The sequence below is a fragment of the Crocodylus siamensis genome, chromosome 8 (assembly GCF_052110815.1).
Source record: "Crocodylus siamensis isolate JL-2025a chromosome 8, ASM5211081v1, whole genome shotgun sequence".
Classification (NCBI taxonomy): domain Eukaryota; kingdom Metazoa; phylum Chordata; order Crocodylia; family Crocodylidae; genus Crocodylus; species Crocodylus siamensis.
The window spans coordinates 2,299,500-2,320,982 of record NC_143402.1 but is presented as its reverse complement, the minus strand read 5'-3'; the positions used below and the strand labels follow the sequence as shown (position 1 = coordinate 2,320,982).

At 50.6% G+C, this 21,483-nt stretch overlaps 1 protein-coding gene across 8 annotated transcripts in view; it reads left to right on the top strand.

The window, feature by feature from the left end:
- Positions 1-325: 325 nt before the first annotated feature.
- Positions 326-21,483, top strand: part of MBNL3 (muscleblind like splicing regulator 3) — a 97,110-nt gene continuing 75,952 nt past the window's right edge. For 4 of the 8 annotated variants that reach the window (XR_016443998.1, XR_016443999.1, XM_090061495.1 and 1 more), the window contains exon 1: positions 326-482. The gene's annotated coding sequence lies outside the window, so the exon portion shown is untranslated. Of the gene's footprint in view, positions 483-2,023; positions 2,237-21,483 lie in introns of those variants that run through there. The other 4 variants (XR_016444000.1, XM_090061501.1, XM_090061502.1 and 1 more) reach the window with 3 other exon arrangements.

Below are 21,483 nucleotides of genomic sequence, written 5' to 3'. Positions count from 1 at the left end.
GCCACGGAAACTACGAGCTCCTTTGGGGCCCGCGGTGGCGTGTTCCGGATCTCTCCGGGCACACGATAACGCAAACAGGGCCGGGCCTGGAGGTGACAGCTGAGCTCGAGCGCGCCGAGCGGGAGAGCGCCCGCCGGCCCTCAGCGGAGCGCGAGGGGCAGCGGCAAGGCCCAGCGCCGCCCCGCCCGGGCGTGGGGACGAAGCGGGCCGCGGCCTGGTCGCGCCCACGGGCGGGCCGCGGGTGTCAGCGAGGAGCTGAGGGGAGCAGGCTCGCGGCGCCCCAGGCTCCCGCACGCGGCTGTGGGGAAGGGGCGCGGCGGCGCCCGGGGCGGGGCTGGGGGCGGGGCGGCGCGGCGCGGAAGATGGCGGCGCTCCCCCGCACCGGGCCGTGCTGAGCTCCGCGCTCTTCTCCGCTCCGGCCGCGCCCCATGGCCGGCGCCTGCCGCCGCTGAGCGGCCCCGGCCCCGGCCCGGCCCCGGGAGGTGAGTGCGCCCGCCCGGTGCTGAGGGGTGTGGGGCGCTCGGGGAAAGGCTTCCAGCCTTTGTTAGGCCCGTCGGGGCGGGGGCCGGGGGTCGCACGGGCGATGCCGGCTTCCCGTCCGTGCGCTGCTTGCGGGGTTGGGCGGCGATCCAACCCCGCGTCTCCACAGGGCGACACTCCCGTGGGAAGACGCTGCCCCTTCGCGGGCTCGCGCCGGACGGTCGTCACCGGTGAGGACCTCCAGGCTGCCTGGGCGGAAGGGTACCGCAGCAGCGCATCCCTCTCCCACAGGTTTCTCCGCTGTGTGGCTAAAGCTCAGCTTGTCCGCGAGGCCCGGGTGTGTGACGCAGACGCGCGGGGTGCAGGGGAGCGGCGGCTTCGTTCAGGCGGGAGCGCCAAGCAGCGCGCGGGTCTGCGTGGGCTGGACCCCGCCGAGGTTTGGGGGCGCCCAGCCCCCGCGGCGCCCCTCCAGCACCGGCCTCGGACTGCGCACGACGACCAGCCGAGGCTGGGAGAGGCGCCTGGTTTACCGGAAAACACGCCAGCCTGAAAACCACGTAAAAAGCCCCCGAGTTCAAATCTCCCTTGATTTGTGCCTGCTTTCTAGAAGTCAGACTTCAGCAGGGACGTTCAGTCACGCCCGGTGAAGCGACTTGGGGATGACTCTCTCTCGGCAGGGAAACTAATGTCTTGTGCGTAATGCATTGGCTCGTTTGCTACAGGTTCCACATTTCCTCCTAGATTTTTTTTATTCAGTTTTTTAAAAAACGAACACGTCTTAGCCCTCGAAGCAAAGGTGTGCGTCTTCCTCTGCATAGCTGGAATATGAAGGCCAAAGTCCCCCTGCTCTGGTAGGACCTGAACATCTTTGGCAAAGAGCGCTTTTGTCGGTGTAAAGCATTTTGCTAATTCCTTTTACGCTCTGATTGTAAAGTTGGCCTATGGGGAGAGGCCTCTTCGTGTGTCAGCGGCTTGGGGGACTGCCCTTCCCGGTGCGCCTGGTGAATAAATAGATGAGAGGCCTGTGCTTTGAGTCCGCTCGCTCCGGGGTTAACGTGCGATGGCCAGAATTGGGGGCTGGGTGATTCCCCAGTTTGAACTTGGGTCTGCAAATATTCTTCTTGCTGCTCAAGACCCACCGCAGGCCTGATATCCCTGCCTTGTGGGTAGTCCTTTGGATTGATTTCCACCCCCAAACCCCCTTTAATTGGGATTTCTGCAGGAGCAAAGGTCTCCTTAGCCCGAGTCCAGGTGGCAGAACCGGGCTTCTTTCTGAGCAAGGACATGCAGGGGCACTGAGCTGAAAAACCCCTCCAGTCTTTGGAGGCCGGCGTTTTATGTTGAAAGGCTTCTAGATGCAGAAAATTGTGGAGAATGTGTCTGTGTAATCCGATCTGCTCTTGAAAGCCTGGCAGAGGGCTGCGTGCCGCAGACATAAGCTGTGTCAATAAGAACTCTGTTCAGGCTCTGGGAACGGCCTCGTGATCAGGGCTTGATTGGCAGCCGGCTGAAGGGAGGGCCTTTTTGGAGAAAGAGGCGAGATTTTGGCGGCACTTCTGACCGACTCGGCTGCCTTTCCTGACACCCGTGTATTGTTCTTTCTAAACTCGGATTTGCTCCGGAGGCTTCCTGGGCGCAGCGAGGATTTTGGGCGGCGATAACATGAGTGCAAAGAGGGTTTCCTGCCTCGCCGCACAGCCCCTCAGCCCAAGCAGCTCTTGGGAATGAGAAGCTGACAGATTTAAAAGAATATGAGGTAGGAGCTCAACACTGCCGTGTGCGGAAGAGCGTCTTCGTGCGCGCACTCGGGGGCAGGATTGCAAATGTACTGTACAAAATGTCCTCAGAAAAGCCGTAGCCTGTGCTGTACCCAATAGATGTATCTGTCTATCTGTAGATATCTTTAGATAGATCTATATAGGTATCCATCTATATATCTATATTCTTCTATATAGCTATATATCTGTATATAGATATCTACCTATGTACATCTATCTATATTTCTAGATATCTATCTATATGTCTAGATATAGCTAGACACCTATATAGATCGATCGATCGATCTATCTATCTATCTATAGATATAAAGAGAGAGGTAGCTATACAGATATATGCCTACTCCCTCGTCCTGATTCTTTCTAGCTCTTCCCCCAGAAAAGCTGTGTGCATTTTGGGGTGAGATTCTGCCCGTCCTGATGCCAGTCTCAACCTGGTGGATCTCACTTGGGACGCCAGACCAGAACCTGGCCTATTCCTGCTGGGAGCAAAAAAAACTTCAAAAACTCAGGTTCTCTGTTGTTAAATATTTTACTACCTGATGCTTGATCTTTTAAGGTCTTGTAGCGATAGGTGCTTGAGGTAATAAAAATAATAGTTGCAAACCTTCACAAAAGCTGGGTTTTAATTTGGGGGTTGGATGGAAAGGCTTCATTTAGCATGTGCTCATTGTAAAATGCCATTTTTGTTGCATTGTGTGGCTGGTGTGTCACGTTTTGTTCTGCTGAGCTTTTAACGCCAGCATGTTTGGCATTCACAGTCAGGGTCTTTTGCAAAGAGGGCCCTTTCGGTGTGGCTGGCTCTAACGATGAGTATTGCAGACTTTGGGAAATAATGGATTGCATTTTCTTCAACCCCCAGCTCCGGGAGTCAGGTGATTGCACAAAGTTCCTAGCTTTCATTTAGAACAAAAAAACAAAAAAAAATCAGGTTTCTAGTCCTTTTAACAGCAGAATAAAACTTGAAAGCTTTGTCTTGGATACAAAACAACAAAGAAAAAAAGAATCCAGAGCTCATCATCTTGGTTTAAGAGCCTGTGATTTATTTTTTTTTTAACCATTTAAGGCCTGACTTGTCATTTTTCAATCTTGGCCCAGTTTCCTGGTGCCTGGGTCTGGTCTCAGATGCACCTATGTAGAGTCAGCGGGCAAGATCCTTGTGCGGGTGGCATTGCTCCATTGGCTTACTCCAGCCGAGAATCCATCCTCCTGAGAGCTGCACCATTTGGCAGGCAGAGCAGAGCGTAGCATAGCGTAGCTTTTTGGGGAGGTTCTCCTTCCTTCTCCTTGCTCCCTTGGGCTTGTAAAAGGATTCCCGGTTTCTCGGGGGCATTCACATCCAGTTCCTCCTGCCTGTGGTGGGACTGGGCTTGGGCCTGAGGGGAAAGTGCCCGGGGCAGTTGTGAATTGGGGGAGGCAGTGGCAGGAAACCCTGGGTCTCTGCTTCTGCTCATACGTTGAGGAGGCCGCAGCTGGGTAATTTGCTTTTACTTCCTGTTCCCAATCTGTTTGGGTCAGAAGCGGCTGCATTTTTCCATATTAAGATGTTTGGCTTCCTTCTGCAAGGCAGCAATAAATCTGACACCAAGAACAGCGTGTTTCTTGCATTTTGGAGGCTTTGTAGTGCAGTTCCTGACCTAAGTTTTGGATGGTGAAGCTGTTGTTTGTGCCTTGCTCTTTGCTTTGACCTGCTTTTTGGAGGGGCAGGGCTAAAGGAGCTGTTTTGGGACTGCAGAAAACTCACTTTTTAGCAGAGGCCCTTTGAAATGGCACTGGGAGGGAAACCTAGTCAGGAGCTCCAGCATTGGAAAGGAGTCGGGATGGGGGAGAAAGGGGGAAATCTGGTTTTTGGACTTGGCAAGATGGTAGACAAGTCCCTTTTATTAGTTTGTGCTGGTTGGGGACAGTACCTCCTTCCTCTGCAGGGGTGCTGGACCTATATTCACTAATATTTGTGGATTGTTTTGTGGTCCCTAGAGATGGAAGGTGCTATAGAAGTACAGGAGATTATGTCTGCTGTTGGGCCACATTCTTCAGTCCTTAACGAAGCAGCACTATCGGCCCGTTGCCAGGGCTCCCAGTTGGTTGATGGATTGGTCATTAAAGCAATTAATGGAGATGTGAACGCTGCAAAACAAAAATGGCAAGATTGGTGGAGAGGGTGACCTCACCCGGCAGAGAGAGAACAAGGAGCCGTGCGTTTCTCTGCTTAGGACCCAACAGAATAGGAGTTGCCCAGAGGACTGATCCATCAGGGGCGACTGGCCCCGGGTTTTAATCCCACTCAAATACCTTCTCCCTCATTAGGTTGCTCATGAAGCCACCTGATTTCAAAATAAAGCGTTGTGCCCTTATTCAGATTCACATTTATGAATGAGGTGACATCTTTGAGAGCACTGGGTTTCTCTTCATAATAGAGCTAGTCAAAATCTTGACATTTTAACAAAAAAAAATCATTACTTTTTGGCTAAAATGGATTATTTTTTCTTTAAAAATTGTGTGGGGGGGGGGGGGGGGGGGGAGGGGGTCCCAGAAAAATTTGTCTCCCTTTTTAAACCAAGCGCACTCCTCAGTTCTGGGCTGTCTTCATGCACAGCAACAAACTGAACGGAGAGGGCCAAGACCTTCTTTTAGGTAACGTGTTGCTTTTCAAGCATCTCCTCGCTTGTATTTAATTAACAGACCTGTCTTGATTAGCGATGGCTGTATGAATTTGAGCAATGAGTAGTCCATGTGACATAGCTCTTCACCTGATAACCTGAAGATCATAGGTTCATAGATATTGGAGCTAGAAGGGAGAGAGATGATCAGGTCCAACCGTTGCCCAAGGGGCAGGATGTCAGTTGGAGTCAGCATCCAGATAAGCAAGATCAGATCTGTTTTAGTTAAGTTTTTTTAATGTGTTATGGGGGTGGGGGTAGGGGAAGAAGTTGCAGCTCAGCTAACTGGAAAGAGGAAGACCAAAAAACAAGGAACACAAAGATCACATCAATGGGCACACATATCCCTTCCCTCGCCCCCAACACACAAAACCCAGGCCGCGTTAGGCGTGTGTTAGCTGTCTGGCTGGTTGAGGTTGATATTCAGTCATGCAACGATCCCTGCCCTACTCCAGATCTTTGTTAAAGGGCGGTGTAGCTTCAGTGGCAGTCAGGGGCGTGCCTCTGCCTGTTGATCCAGTCCAGGAAAGCCGGCGTTCCCAGGTTGTCTCTGGCTTTGGGTCATTTCTGTGACATCGGCTTTGGCACCGCTGACCCGGTCTGGTCTGGTCCTGATGAGGAGCACTACTGTCTGGTCCTGGAGCTACTCTTTGCAGGGGTCAGTTGCTCCAAGTGGGGAGTCTTGAGCAAAGCGGGATGCTTGGAGTGAGCCCCTTCTTCCTGGTCTGTAGGATGGAGGTGTCTGCACTGTCTTCCTTGTACCTGTCCCCCATTCGAGTTGTCCTACCTCAGAGCATCCTGTAGCACTCCCTGCACCCTTTCAGAACCCAGACTCTGTTGCAATCTGTTACGGTGAGAACACAGACGAGCCCCGGATTAAAGGGGGTGGGGGAAACCCTCCAGGAAGTGCTTTGATTTATGCAGATATGTTTAATTTACCCTGTAGAGGGTGCAGCATTATGTCCCCCTGAGTGTTCTCGCTCCAAGGCTTTCACTTGGCCAGAAGAGCTGGCAGGACATAGTTGCCACTCATGCTGGTCCTGCAGCCCTCATGCCTGGCTGGTGGTCTTCTCCCAAGGAAATGCCCTTTCTCTGGAGGGTTAAGCCAACAACGTGGTGTGAGGAGCAGTGCCTAGTACTGATTTCTTCTCTGTGGCTGCAAATTAAAATTGTTCTATGTCTTAGTGGAAAGAGATGCTTGGAAAAGGAGCTCGAGTCTGCTTAGGTGGTCTTCGGTGCTGGGGTTTGCTTAGGTAGTCTTCTGTGTGTCCAACTTCTGAGCTGTTTGCTGTCAGGTGCCGGAGAGTCAGCTTTAGATTTAAAACCAGCTGGTGTTTGCTCCCAGGGGCTTTGCCATCAGCTGTGTCCAATTTTTTTCCCTTGGGTGATGCGACAACCCCGGTTCACTGTGAAATCTTGCACCCCTGAAAGAAGGGGCATTTGAGAGGGCATGGCCAGTCCGAGGAGCTCCTGTGATGTGCCCTCAACTATTCACTACGTGAGCGCGCTCAGGACCGCAGCTGGATGCTCAGCGCCAGGCAGTATCGAGCAGTTATTGACATCTCTTGGCAAGCCACTGGCTTTTGCTGTTTGTGTCTTTATTTGTCCCCCCTTTTCCCTCCATGCAACAGTGTAACTCAGAGAGTAACCTATTGATTTAATAAGAGTAATGCTTAATGTATCCGGAAGATGAAGTTGAAGCCAAGGGCAGATACATTTTAATCAGCAATAGCTATAAATTTGAAAGGGACAGAACAGCCAACCCTGTTGCTGTAGGACTGATTGTTCATTACTGATGCGGGTGAAATCAGGACATCCACAGCATGGGCTGCAGAGTCCGGCGCTTTGGGCGGAGAAGCGCGTTTCCTTGCCGCTCAACGCAAGATGGTCCCGGCTGCCCCGTCCCTCTGGCAGGGGCTCTGTTCACGTCCACGATTGGGGTCCTTGCTTGGAAGGCAAAGATCTGCAAGTTCAAGTTCACGGGCAGTGTAGTTATTCAGCTGCCCCCTGCCAGGTTCTTGTAGGAGAATATGGATGGAAACAGGTCTGGGAAGCTCTTTGCTTGGATCTTCCTGATTTTCATCTGTTAACCTATGGCACTGATTCTCTGGCTTAAGACACTGGGGTTGTCATTCTGCAGTGAAAAGCTGGGCAGTTTTATATGTTTTATATGAGAGGGGAGTTTATATCACTGATCCTTTCCATGACGAAATGGGGAAACTGTCTTTTCTTTTGTAAAGAAAATCTTCAGGTGGCTTGGCTGCTGTCGCTGTGCTCCAGGTCCAGTTTGAGATTCACCGATGTCAGCTGTAAAATAATCCCTTATGGGTGGAGTGGGACAGTTAGATGACTGGGATCTTGCCTTTCACGGTTCCTGGGCAGGACTGGTTTCATTTACAAGTGAAGTGAGTTTGTTGCTCTCTGTCTAACCCCTAGTTTGGGCCACAATAGGACTGTACTTCCTGGGTGCTCTGGACTGTCTCTCCTAATCCAGGGTTGAAAGGCAAGGACATTTGGTTCCTCTTGAAATGAGGGAAACGATGCTGGTGACTTTGTTTGCTTTCCAGTTGACGGGTATCTTCATTGCTGCCATTGTGAGAACAAAGATACCAAGTCACGCAGGGAGTTCTGAAAAAAGAAAAAAAGAGGATATGCTTTAAAACCACCAGTGAGAAGGCTTGTAAATAAAAAAAACAAAACAAAACAAAGCACCAGGAACAAAAATGTTCCCTTCCTCCCCCTGCCTCACAAGTTTGTCATACACAGCCGCAAAGATGCGCCCATTTGTACGAGACTCGGAAAATTGAAACCAGCTACAAACAAAAATGGAAGTGCAATGAATTGTAGCAGCTAATTGTGCATCGTAACAGCGTGTGTTTTGTGTGCGTTCCATGTTAGCAGCTGAGTGCTGTTGGCCATTGCATGCTATTGAGACGGGCATGGATTTTAAGCTGTTTCACTTGAGTTTCCCTTTTAAAAAATGGGACTGTCAGGAAGAATAGCTGGTGATTCTCCTTTCCCAAACCTCTGTATAATAACACTAGATGAGTATATTTATTAATACTTAATATATGACATATATCTATAGAGTAGCACACATAGTTTACTTAGGGAGGCGCTGAGCCTTCAGGGTGCTCTCTGAAGCACTGGAATGGGCCTCAATTTGACATCAGGATGTGTTGGCATTTTAAGGGCATTGAGAAGTGCGGCTTTCCTTGCGTGTCTCTCAACTGAACCACAGCCGAGCGGTTTCCGAAAGCAAGTCTCTTGACTTCAGCAAGTGAGATCTGGTGCAGGATTGCAGGTGCTGCGTGCGTTAGCAGAAGCACCTGTTGGGAACACCTGAATCCAGCAGCCCAAGTGGTTTTTGGGAAGGTGTTGGCAACCCACTGAGATGGGGTTGGAGTGGTGTCCCCGTGATGGTCCAGGGAATATGGGAGAAGCAAGGTTTGTTTTTTTTTGGCAATACTGAGTAGTTTGGAGAGATGTCGTATTGAAGGCCTTTCTTCAGGGCCTCTGGAGAGACTGACCTGGGGATTCTTGGGGCAGGGATACGGATCATTAATGTATGTGCTGGGGGCGAGGGGGCTTGGTGCCGACACCTGCCTTCAGCTGGGGTGCTGTCACTGTGTCTCATTCTGCAGCAAAGCACCCTGCAGTACTTGGCAGCACCTGTTTGCTGGGTTTTAGTTTAAATGCCTGCAAGAATGCACCCAGAGAGTGAGGGGGCATGAGTATGAGAATCCCCTGATTCAGGCAGGGTCGAGCAGGGGGTGGGATCTGGGAATTTGCATAGGAAATCTTCTTGCAAGAAAATGAGTCCTTCCCTTTCTAGCCTGCAGTGTTGCACCCTAGGTAGGGACCTGGCTGTCAACAGTGCCTTGGCTCAATTTTAGCCCTGCTGCATGCAACGTGGTTGCACGCGTGGGCTATAAGGCACACCAGGCTAGCTCACAGTTGTGGGAAGCCCTAGTGCAGAAACACGTGGCGGCCTGCCTCGGTCATTCACGAAAGCACCTGAGCCCAGGCTTAAATCCAATTGAAGGCCAGGGAATTAGTCACATGCTTACGTGCTTTTTCTGAATCGGGGTCTTAACTGGAATGGTATTTTCCTGGATTTAGATGAGGCCTTTAATTTAATTTTAGGTTGGATTCAGTTCCTTTTTGTTCTTTTTTAACACAAGGAATTAACTTGAAAAGTGGTTCTTAGACTAATACAGTAGGTTTTCATTGGATCCGTTTAATTTAGTTTTTACTGTGTCAGTGTTTCCATATAAATTGTATCTTAATAGGATCCCTTGTTAATGCCATGCCAGTGGTAATCTGGCATCTTCAGCTATATGCCCTGATTAATTCCTCATTGTAACATCGTGATCAGAGCTTTGCATATGATTGATTTAGCAGGTTGGTGGCTGAACTGAGAAATCGGGGGCGGGTAAAAACCCCTGAACTTTCAGTTCAGAGCAACCCCCACATGAAATTGGTTTGATTTCTTTTTTTCCCCTACCAAAACAAACACCTGCCAAATATTTGTTTTATAGTTTTAAGGTTTATTTTTCCCTTTATCTTTTAGGCATAGCTAAGTTTGGTGTTTGAGGCATTGTTTCAAAACAAGAGGTTCAGCCGCCCCTTTTCAAACACGTTGCAACAGAATATTTTGTCTTTCCTGAATTGCTTGGTTTTCACAGTGGAAACCTCTCACAATTTGAATTCAGTTGGTCCCACCCAAAATGCAGTTTTTTGGAGATGAATAAATTGCTTTCCAAAGTGTTGCCCACCTGTAATTGTTGCAGGCCTTGCATGTTATAAGCTCCTGTTATTTTCCAGGTAACGTGTTCTGCACGCTACTTCTTTGGCTCATTTGGGTCAGATGCCGGTTCTGTGAGCTGCAGGAGCCCTGTGGACTTTCCTGGTACTGGTTGCTAAACACCAGCTGAGGAGCTGACATTTACCTTCTCTCTGACTTCCCATCTCTATCCCATCTCTATCCCTCCAACACCAGTTTACTGCCTGTGGACATTTAGCCTCTCATCCAAAGCTCAGGGAAGGTGCAGAGGACCCCCCTTGGGTGCCATGGCTTGGAATCAGGGGACCGAGGTTTTAAGGCCATGCATATTTTAAGCAGAGGATGAGCTGGGAAATGTAATTTTGCAAGCGTTACTAGGGAAGGTTGTCACGCTCTCCAGCACTGTGGTTATTACAAAGCACCCCAGGCCTTGTGGGGTGCATCATGCTGCTCTGGCTTCCAGACCAGGGGACCCCAGAAGCACATGTCCTTTGATGCATTGGAATAGCAGCATTTTCCTCCTTCTGCACCTTTCCTAGCGGTGCGAGAAAGCAAATAGCAGTTCTCTAGAGATGGCTTCCCCATTTCTGGCTCTAAGGTGAGGCAGGGGCACACAGGGTGAGCCACAGTCCAGCCCTGCCTTGTTAAGTCCTCTCATTGCAAGCAGAGCTCTCCTTGTTCAGGGGCCATAGCCAGGGAGTGGCATGGGTGGGCACACGAGGGTCCTTTTGTATGTGGATCAGGTACGGTGCTGATAATCTGGCTCCTCCATTCAGGGAAGCTGGATAGGAAGTGCCGGGTATGATTTCAGCACAGTGCTGGCACAGTAGCTGGGGAACTGCTGCATCTGTTCACATCTTTGTGCCCTGCTGCTTATGCTTGGAGTTTGGATTTACCTCCCTGAGTCCTAAGTGAAAGTCTTAGTTGGCTTTTCTCCCAGATGCAGTAGAGGGGAGTGTAGTATAGTGTAGTGTGTGTGTGTGTGTGTATTTATTTATTTACTTACTTACTTACACACACATACACACACATTTACAAAACACCTTTCATAGGCAAGCCTACAAACTTCACTTCATAAATCTACTGGATGCAAAAAATCATGGATTAAATCTAGACATTGGATTTATGCCTAACATCCAGTAACACCAGGTAACTTCTCTATATTCTACCAGCTACATTCTTTCCCCAGGTCAACATTCCCCCCCCACCTACCTGTCTCGCACCTGTTGTCTCTTATCCTCGCTGCCAGCATTTGCATTTTCACAGACCTGCATTTTGCATATTGGCTTAAGCTTCTGTTCTACCCAGGAGAGCACACAAACCCCAGCAGGCTCTCCCTAGGCCTGAAGAAGGGTGTGCCTGAAAGCTTGCAAAGAACAATTTTTCCAGGTATTTAGTTGGTCTAATAAAAGATATCACATTTACCTAAGAACCTTGTCTACCTATGTATACACACATACATATACACACAATTGGAATATTGCATTCTATTGCACTGACATTATATATATGTGTGTGTGTGTGTGTGTGTGTGTGTGTGTGTGCGCGTGCGTGTGTGCATGCATATGTATATGCATGCACATACATACACATGGAAGTGTGTGTATATAGTATAATATATTTTTAAAGGGCTCTGGGTTCTGGAGAGCCCTTAGTCAATAAATAGTGGTGTTTGCACAATGTGATCAAAAGAGCATCTCAGAGCTGTGGCAGCTTCGGGAGTGAGGGCCTATAGACAAGCCTGCGCTGGAGACCCGGCGTGTTCTCCATGCCCTTAAGGTAAAGGATTAAGCTTGCAAGCAAAGGAACGGGGTCAGGGCCAGACCAAGAGGGGGGCTGTGGACTCCTGCCAACAGTGTCAGTCAGATTTTTCTGTAACAGCCTCCTGGACATGGCAGTTGTGTTGATTTAGCTCAAAGCAGGCTGACATCTGTAGGTCAGGTCTGATTAAAAGGGAATGAGGGTGAAGAAGAGCTCCGCAGAGCAAAGAGGATTTAGAGATGATGGCTGGCAGGGGCCTGCACTTGGCCTTTCCCTTTGGAGTTGGGCTCTGGCCCTTGCTGCCTCCCTCCCTTGCTGTGCCCTGCATCCTTCACTGCCTCTGAAGCACTTGCAGCCTCTGCTGACTTCTCTACATTTTGAGTTCCTTGGGTGCAGCTGCTCGGCCTTCTCTTCCCACCCCCCTCGTCTGTGGCTTCAGTCAAATGTCTCTGGCTGAAGCCTTGGCCTTCAACTTCCTCCAGGCAGCTCTGGCTTCTGCAGATCCTTAGTCCTCTGGCCTGCTGAAGGGTTAGACATGAAGGCCTCTTGCTTAGTGCTGGCTTGAGCCCCGAATCACTAAGAGCAACTTGTAAGAGAACCTCTTTGCAAAACCTTTTTCTGCTTCCGTGGACCTCTCCAAGCCCACTTTCCTTTACCCCCATCTTGTGTCCTCCTGGCTGCTGCTAACGCCTGCATTTCACTGATACAGGAAAAGTAAGGGAATGAAAGTGGCACTCGAGGGTGGGGAGGGAAGTTCCTTTTCCTCTTGCAGTTTAAGCTTCAGGATCGAAAGCGAAACTATGAAAAGTCAGCATCATTGCCCTTGCAGCCTCCCTCTGGCCTGCAGACCTCCAAGACCTTTGCTGTTGAAGGAGATACCATTATTCCCATTTCTCAGGTTGGGCAGACTGACCTAGAGGGAGAGAAGATGCCAAGATGTGGTGTCTGAAAGGAGGGCTGGACTCGGCATGGTCCCTACCTCAGTAAACTCTTACCCATTTTTTAGAGGGGTAAAGCGGGGGGGTGTGATGGGAGTGCTGATTGCTGCAAGTTTTTTAGGGCAGCAGAACAGATGGAAAATGTTCTACTTGAGGGCAGAAAACAGCTTCTTTGACAACAGAAATTTTTTGGGGGGTGTAGAAAATGTAACTTTTTTTTGTTTTCTTCAGAATTTGGGAGTCAAAAAGCCAACTCCCCCTGACACACTAACACCTCCCCCGCTCGCCCCCCCCCCCCAGCCCAACCACTCCCTCTGTGAAACCTGAGGATTTTTGGTTTTTCAATGGAAAAAATTTCTGTGAAAACAGAACAAAACCCCCCCCCACCTCTTCCGAGTACAGGATGGTTTGGATAGGGACGGTCCTACCTCAGACAAGGGGTTGGACGTCTGGAAGTCCTTTCCAGCCCCACTTCTGTCTGACTTTATGGGTTTATGCTGGAGGTAGAATAGCCTTTGCTGGGCCAAATTCATACTTGGCTGTTTCTCCAGGATCATAATTAGTGTTCAGCAGGGCTGAAATGGGCCTATCGTATCTCTTGAGTATGAAAATCTCATTTTGAATCCTGTCACTGGTTGCTTCCATTTATGTAAGGGTGTATAATCTGTGCAACCCTGTGTCATCAAGTACACACCACTAAGTCCTCGCTGGAGAATGGGTCTGATTAAAGGCATTGACGTGATGAGATCTCTTTGATTGAGAAGGCTGTGCCAGAAGGTTCTCCGAGTTCAAGCATTCACTCCGGTTAAATAGCACTGATAGTTGTGATGGCTGTTCACATCAGGCCATTAATAATTTTGATACGAGGGGAAATAACAACAGCATAAATACTCAACCCGCCGCCTGGGGTTCTGGGCCTCTCCATCTAGGAGGCAGGCAATCGGGGGATGATTGAACAGAATGATTGCGGCTCTCTCCTTTGAGTCCCTGAACTCATTTTCAGTTGTGATTTCCACCTGGGCCCCCAAATGTAAGATGCAGCTGTATCTTATATAATCTATATATCTTTTATATACAGATAATATATCTTATGTATATGTGTGCGTGTATGCACACATGTGCATGCACACACGATACATGATAGAGACCCTGCTGTATTGTGGAGCCATTTTCATTGGCACAAAGGCAGCATGCTCAGTCCAGCAGGCTGCACCCATAAATGATGCCAGCCCTTTCCCGTGTAGTGCACTGTGCTTGCCCAGCATCCAGCTCCATATCCTTTACCAGCAGCATGTCTGAATATCCCTGGAAGTCTCTGCCATGCTGGGAGGAAAAGGAAAGTGAGAATAATTTGTTTGCTGCTTTGATGAGGATGCGTAATCCAGTTGTACTGATGGGCTCCCTCCTGCTGGCCCTGTATAGAGTCCTTGCCTCTAAGAGAAGGCAGGGAGAATTATCCCCAGTCTGGAGTAGAGAACAGAGGTGCAGAAACTGAAGTGATTTCCCCACAGGCACCCTGCGGTGGGGCAGGGCACTGGTGTCTGGGCTCATTGCTGTATCCAGAAGACCAGTCCTCTCTGTTTGAGGCTGATGTGGGTGAGCAGAGATGCAGCGCTGTGCTCCGAGTGCCATGGAGAGAGCTCGCCATGTTGAACATAAAGGGAAGTCCCCCAGCAACCAGGAAGAATTAACCTCATGTTCTGCCTGTGGTTAAACTACATCTCAACGACATTATTCCCCTCTGTTTGACACCGATACCATGCTCCCGTCCCACCACCGAGGAGATAGGCAGTGAGTTTACTGAGCACAGCAGGGCATGTTCCCAGGGTTCAGCTCCCAGACCTGCCACTGACTCACATGTGTGACCCCAGGCAAAACACTTTTCCTGCCTGTCCCTCAGCTTCTCCGTGTGCAAAGAGATAGACGTCACACCGCTGCGTGAAGCACGCTGATTTACTTAGTGGTCGCAAAATGCCTTGGGGAAGGGCATCGTGGTTCACAAAGTATTAATGTCCTGGCCTTGATTAAAGGTCTGAATGTGACTGCTGCCCCCGCAGTCTCTCTGTCCCCGAGTTCAGCCTTGTGCCCTGACCCTGGCCTGCGTCAAGAAATGTGCAGCTGTGTTTGAAATACGGCGCATGTGGCTTTCAGTCCTTGGGCCACCCTCCCTCCCATCTCCTTGGCATCTGTGCAGCTTTTCAAGTGCGCATACTCTGCCCATTCAGGTGGCATAACCCCACCCCTGCCTGGGTGGTGGCTGCCAGGGGGTGCATATAGCTGCGTGCACAACGTATCAGCTGCATAGACGGGCTTTTTATCTACCACTCCCAGTGCAAGCGTGAGTACAAACTTACATGGGTGTGGGCTGAGGTTCTCTGCCCCGAAGGTCCTCCGACTGCAGCTGGTTTGATAGGGTGCTCAGGAAGTTTATGCTGGCCATCCTGGCAGGAAAAGGGAGGCTGGGGTTTTAGGCTCTGGGTCAGATGCTGTCGGCAGTCCGGGGAGAGAAGCGTCATCTGGCGATGGGCATGATGCACGGGCTTTGGCGGCAGGGGAAAACAAAGTGGGGAGAACGCATGGGGAAAAAAGCCACATGCGCCAGCGAAAATTTGCGCAACTGTCCTTTCTGCAGCAGAGGCAGCAAGGACTGCCTGACCTTGGCAGTCTGTACAGGGCAGACCTCGCATAAGAATGACTCGTGCTTAACATACCGGAGAAATGTGCTCTGGAGAAGACGGGCTTCTTGTCTTCAGCCGTGGGGAGGCTGCCTTTCCAGTGTGCCAGGAGAGTCCCCGTGGGGGGTTCGTGTTGTGCATCAGGGCAATGTGGTGCGTGTCCTCTTCTGTGAATCTCCTGCATGTGCTGGTGTATGTCCAGTCAGCCCATGACCCAGGCTGTCGGAGGTGCTATCAAGGCTGGCTGGTAGGGAAATGAAGGGAGCCCAAACTCTGCCCCGTCCCCATGCTCCTGGTCAGCTTCTCCATGCCCATCTGCTTGCCAAGCATGAGACGGCAGCTTCTTTCCACGAGCAGGCACCAGCCATGTGTCTCTGGGCTGTGCAGGGACCCGTGTGTGCTGGAGCTGGTGAAGGCCAAGTGCCAATGCTTTACCATCATGGTGCCACTGTGCAGACCCAAAACTTTTTGTTTAGGGACAAACTGTGCTTGTAGGTCTGGCCTGAGTAAGGGCTACAGGGCTTGGCTTTGCTGCTGCCCAGAGACTGGCTGGCCTGTTGCAAACACTGCTAACGAGCCCAAAGCGTTGAGCGTTATTGAAGTGGGGAATTGGAAAGCAGCAGATGAGCTTGTTTCTGGAGTGGGCAGACTCCTGAACAATAATCAGCTTTCGTTGAATGGCCTGTGTGTGGAGACACCAGGTAGGGAGGAGGCATTGGGTGGGAGAAGAATACAAGGCACATGAAGTTGGAAAAGCACAGAGGCTCCCTGTGGTTTGCACAAATGAACCCATGACCACAAGAATCCTGTGTTAGGAATGAGAAACAGGAAGGGCCAAGCCAGCTGCCCGTCCTGGGGCACCTCTGCATATTGTGCACCTTGACCACCACATCCTCCTCCAGGAGCCAAAGGAAGGAAGCACCTGCTAGCCTGGCCGTGTCATGCCAATGCACCCTTTGGCTTGCTCTGGGCACCAGCGATGCACCCGCAGGAGCCCTGGAGGGTTTGGAGTTGGGTTGCTTAGGCTCGTGCGGCCACTGTGGTCACCTCTGATAGCGAGATGCATCTAGCACGGTCGTTTTGCTGTGAAATGCTTTAGTGTGCGACAGGATGGCACTAGGAGGCTCCTGGCTCTAGGACTCACTCCAGGGCATCTGTGTAATGAAGATGCCTACAGTATCCCAGCTCCCCCATCTCTTTGGGCCGGGGGGAGCCAGGCTTAAAAATCTACACTGCTTTCCTGAACTGAAGATGGCATGCTTGCCGAGAGGGTTAAAAGTGGGCCTGTAAAAACAAAGACCCATGATCCATGCCCTTGTGGATGGAGCGGCGGTTATGGAGCCAGGTGAATGTGACACTTCAAACTCCAGCCAGTATCGTGAATCCTATTCCAAGCCCCTGAGCACTTGGAGGCTTTTGCTTTGTGCTTCTCCTTGCTTGCTGGATGTTCTTCCTTGCCACTTCCCACCACTTCTGCCCAGCTGGTCATGTACGTTGCCAGAAGAATGCAGAACTGTTCTGCACTTTACTTCCATGCATAGGACGGTGTGTGAAAAAACAGCACCCATCACGTCCCCAGACACTCCCAAAGGGGTCAGGGCTCCACCTGGACATAGAAGCCACGCTGAATAGGAGCCTAATGTGACCGGGGGCACGGGAGACCTTGTCCCTGAGAGCTCCCTGGATAAGGGCCCAGCTGGACATCCAGTGCTGTTGAGTTTTATGGGTCTTGGCCCAAATTGGTGCAATGCAGAGCTGTCCAAAGAAATGGGACGCTGAGTAGGGAGTGTCCTGGCGGTGGTATTGTTCCACTAGGGCAGGCTGAGTGGTATGGGATGAGCTTCAGGGAAGATGGAGGGCTGAAAAAAAAGTAGAAGCACAAAAAGGTCCTCCCTTCCGTGCTTCTGGTGAATGTTTAAGGTGCATCATGTTTGCTCTATCGCCCCGTGGGGTTTGACTCAGAACGTGGGGTAAGCATCAGCTTTGTTCTGGGCACTGCGCCTTTGGAGGGCGAGGAGCCAAAAGATAAACCCCTGCTGCATCAGATAACAAGGCTGCCCATTAGCTGAGGTGCTAGGTATTCATTTCTTACATGTGGCCCAGGCCTGCAATGTGCTGGGCTGTGATGTCAGTGCAACTGCCTGCTGCTTTGAATCCTGGAAAAAGATAAGTTAAAAAAGATCTCTGTTCATTTTGTAATGGCAGCGGGGCATTTCCAGATGATTAAAAGCTGGTTAGGTTAATGGTTCTTACGGTAACTCCTCCCAGTCAGTCGTTAATCCCTATGAAACACCCCGTGCGGTTTTGAATCATTACTGCTTAATTGTAAATCATGTTTCTGTGAGTCTGTAACCCATACTGCCCCTGGAAACAGGAGCTGGTTGGGTCGGGAGTTTCTGCAGCGTAGGCAGGGCAGTATTCTCTTGCCACCACCGAATGAAGTCTCTAAAGTTTCCACCGTGGTGTCACTGGGCAGAAGAAATCTGATCTTTGTGAAAGTGCCTTTGTGCCCGGAGCCCGCAGAAGAGCCTCCTCCGTCACCAGTGAGTTGGATTTGCAGCTCTTGCATGCAAGGTCGCTATTCGTTTTCTAGCCATGGGACTTCCTCCCAGGCCTGAGACTGAAACAGGAAATTTGCTGATTTTTTTTTTTTTGGATGAACAGAAAGGATTGGAAATGGGCTGAGGTCCATTGTCCAAGATTGGCCTATACTGACCAGGGTAGACCACACACTCATCTCTCTCAAGACAAAGTTACTCAACTTGTTAAAAACTTTTCTTTATTGCATCTCTGCCCAGATATTGGACATCTGCCTGGACAAACATTTGGCTGGGATGGTTTAGCGAGAAATGATCCTGCCTTGAACAGACAGTTGGACTTGATGGGATCTCCTAAGGTCCCTTTCAGCTGCCTGACTTTTCCGTGATGCTACATGCAAAAGCACCCCAAAAGGACAGTCCCTTGGCAGATAGCACTCGAGCCCATGTTCTGTCTGTAGCATTTTCTAAGAGCGTCTCAGGGTGGTGTTGGGCTCTGGGAGCATCCTCGGAGCCGGCCTGGGATCGCCACTTTTACTTATCCTTAAACCTGTTGACAATCCTTTCAAAGGACTTTTGACTCAGTTCACAACCTGTATCCTGGCCTGCTCCTCTTCTCTGGGGCTTGTTCCTTGCTCAAGCAGCCAGGGTCCTTTCCACAGCAGGGCTGTGCTCTGTGGGGGATGTGGACCGCAGACAGTAAATGAGGCTGCTTCCAAAGGGACCCTTTTCTGCTGCTTGTGCATGTATCACTGCAGTGGAGACGTCCTTCTTCCCCCCAGTGTGCAGAGCTGCAGCCCGATGAACTGATCCAGAGACCTTCTCAGGGCTCCTGTGTGTTTTGTGCCTCCCAAATTCCTTTGCACATAGGCAGGAGCTAGTTCAGCGCTGGGCAGCAGTTAGCTGCTGGGCAGATGAAGGTGCTCATGAGCCCAGTTCTAGCAGCACTCGCCCAACTTCCCCTCTCGACCATCTCACGACAGCCTTATCGCTCTGCTGGGGCCTCAAAGAGTACCATATTTTCTCATGCAAAACACATATTTTCCCCCAAAACCTGCTGGGGGGAATTGGGGTGTACACTTAGATGCAAGAAATACAGATCCTGAAGGGTCCAGAAATCTGGTGGGGGATTGATGGCAGCATTGATTGCCATGACTCTGGGAACCATGGGAATTAATGCTCTCACCACTCTCTTGCTGCCAAATTTTTGGCCCCTTGGAGCCTCCTGGCCAGGTGATGCAGCCCCATGCTTTGGACTGGTCTGTGGCTGAGGCTGAGGTTGGAGCCAGTGCACAACCCTGGACCAGCGATCCCAGATCTCATATTCCAAGGTTGGGTTTTGTTTTTTTTAATCCTTTCTTGGGGCCTTCCAAAAATAAGATGTGTGTTATATTCCAGGGTTTGCTGCATGCAAGAATATACAGTATTTTAGGCTGGGAATGGCAGTGTGCCCTAGCTAGGTAAAAACAGACCCAGTCCCAGTCCTATTCCTCCCCAAATGCAGCACACGAGACAGTGAACACCCAGTGGTGCGTTTGCCCTTAAAACATCTCCAGCCTTGGTCCCTTCAGCTCTTCATCCTGTTCGGTGAGATGGGGCGAGCACTCCCCTCCTTGATTTCTACTTGAGCTGAAACCTCCTCCGTCTCTCTGCTGTTCCGTTCCGTTCCTTTCCTGGCGGTTGTTTCCTTCTCTCCTTGTGATTACATCTTGCTGCATTTGCCATAGGGTCTTGGTTATTGTGGGTTACATCTCACCTGCGTTGTCCTGCTGCGCCTGGACATCATGCCCCAGTCCCAGGGAGTCACAGCTGAGTCCCTTATCCCAGATGTAGCCTTTGCTCTTGGCAGGGCCTCTGCTGCAAGAAGCCCTTCCCCATGAGAAGCCCAGCTCAGCATTGCTCATGGTGGGTACTGGTGCCATGTGCTGTCTTCGCCCTGCAAGCCCCATGTTGCCTGGCATAAAGAAATGGGAGGTCACCGCTCCTGTGATGCTCACATCACTCCTCAGGGATTACTTCTAGCCATGAAGCACACTTGATGCTCGTATCTGCCACGTTTTAACTCACAGTGCAGTAGTGTAAGAGTCCTTATTTTGTATGTCAACAGAAGTTGCTTGCATTTTGGTGGCTTATGTCTTCCTCTCATTTCTTGAGCTCTCGTAGCGAGTAGCCATCCCTGCTTTATATACAATCCCTTGTTACATCAGCTGTAGAGTCCAGGTACTGCATCCCTCCTCCCTGCCTGGGACCTTTGTGCTGACTTCACCCAGAAGGGCAGGGATGCTGCAAATTGACTTGGAGGACCCAATGTTATCGTACAGGAGCAGCGCACACGTTGTTGTACAGCTGCAGTTTTGCTCCTGCAGAACTTCCCCAGTATTCTCATGCTAAAAATAAAATGCAGCAAAGTTTTCCCTTGTTGCTGTTGGAGTTTCCCCCTGCCACGTTTCCATGGAACACCTCTGTTAGCCGTGCAGTAAAAACAAGGTCGTTGGACTTCCTCTGGAACAAACACGTCCATGTTACTGGTTGCTGCGAGAGGCCAGCTTTTCCCTACTGAGTCCGTACCGAGGCTGCTTTGCATATACCTCTTTGCCTTTAATGCTCAGAAGAATTGCAGTTTACTTTCTGTCAGAATTGATTTCTGCCCCCCACATATGCACACACTGTGTAGCAGCAAATATTTTGTCATTGATTCTCACCCCTTGATAGAAGCAAAAATCTTTTGCAATACTAAACAAGAGCAAAATGCCGGTTACTTTGGGTCATCTGAACAGGGATGGTTTTCAGAGGTGTGTGTTGGTTTTCAGAGTTGTCTGTGTGTGCATGTATTTGTATACCCCTTGTACGTGGCTGTCACATGGCAGTGTTAAGTTTGCACGCTACTCAGTGAGTTTTACGTTCACCATGCATCGCATTGGATTGCTGCCCCTGGCCTGAGGTGCAGACTGGGTGGTGTTCAGGGTCCGGTATCATTTGACCTCCCAACCTGTAGGCATGGGGGAGGAGAAGAGGGGCCCAGGGAGGTGCTCTGAAGCACTGCACTTCTGGCCAGCACCTGAAAGCATGTGTGCGGGCTCCTTTAGTTTGGCCTGTGGACACCTACAGCCTCTCCATCCCTAGTGAAGACTGTTCCCCTGCTGACGCTTTCACCATCTCTCGTGCATGCTCCCAGGTGCAAATTCAGCAGACTTAGTTGAGTCCCTATGGGATTGCAGCAAGTCAAGCGTGGATTTGCCCTACCCTCATCTCCAAAGTGGCATTTGGGGGTCGGCTGTGGGGAGGGGCCCTGCTGACTCGTATTTGGACTCCAGCCAGCCAAACGTCTCCACCTTCACCTTGGACTGAATTCACCGTTCCTGCCCGTCAAGTCAGACATTTTCTGCTGTAGCAAGAAAACATGCTGCAGGCACAAATGGGAAATTGGAAGGGATTCAAGTCACTATGGCTTCCACGGAGAGGAAGCTGGGAGCCATCGCATTACAGCGGCAGGAAACTAAGAAGAAAATTGAAGATCTGGAGATTTTAATTGATGTCTGTGACTCAGTCCTCGCTGCGAAAGCCAAAGGACTTTTCAACCTCTGCGAGCACCATGTACCTACCTGGCAGGCAGAGGGAGAAGGATAAATAATGGGCTGCTGGGTGTGCTGTGAAGCTGAGACAGATGGCTTTGGGCCGCCTCTCTGAAGCAAAGCTGCACCCTGCGGCCAAAGGGATGTCTGTCAGAGCAACCCCAGTCGTTCTGGCATCGGGGTCTCAAACCTGAGCAGTGTGTCTTGTCTCTGTGACCATGGGAGGGAGACTGCAGTGGGTGGGCCTGTCTTTCCTCTTGTTGGACTGCTGAAGTCATGGTTCATTGCGCTGTTCTCTC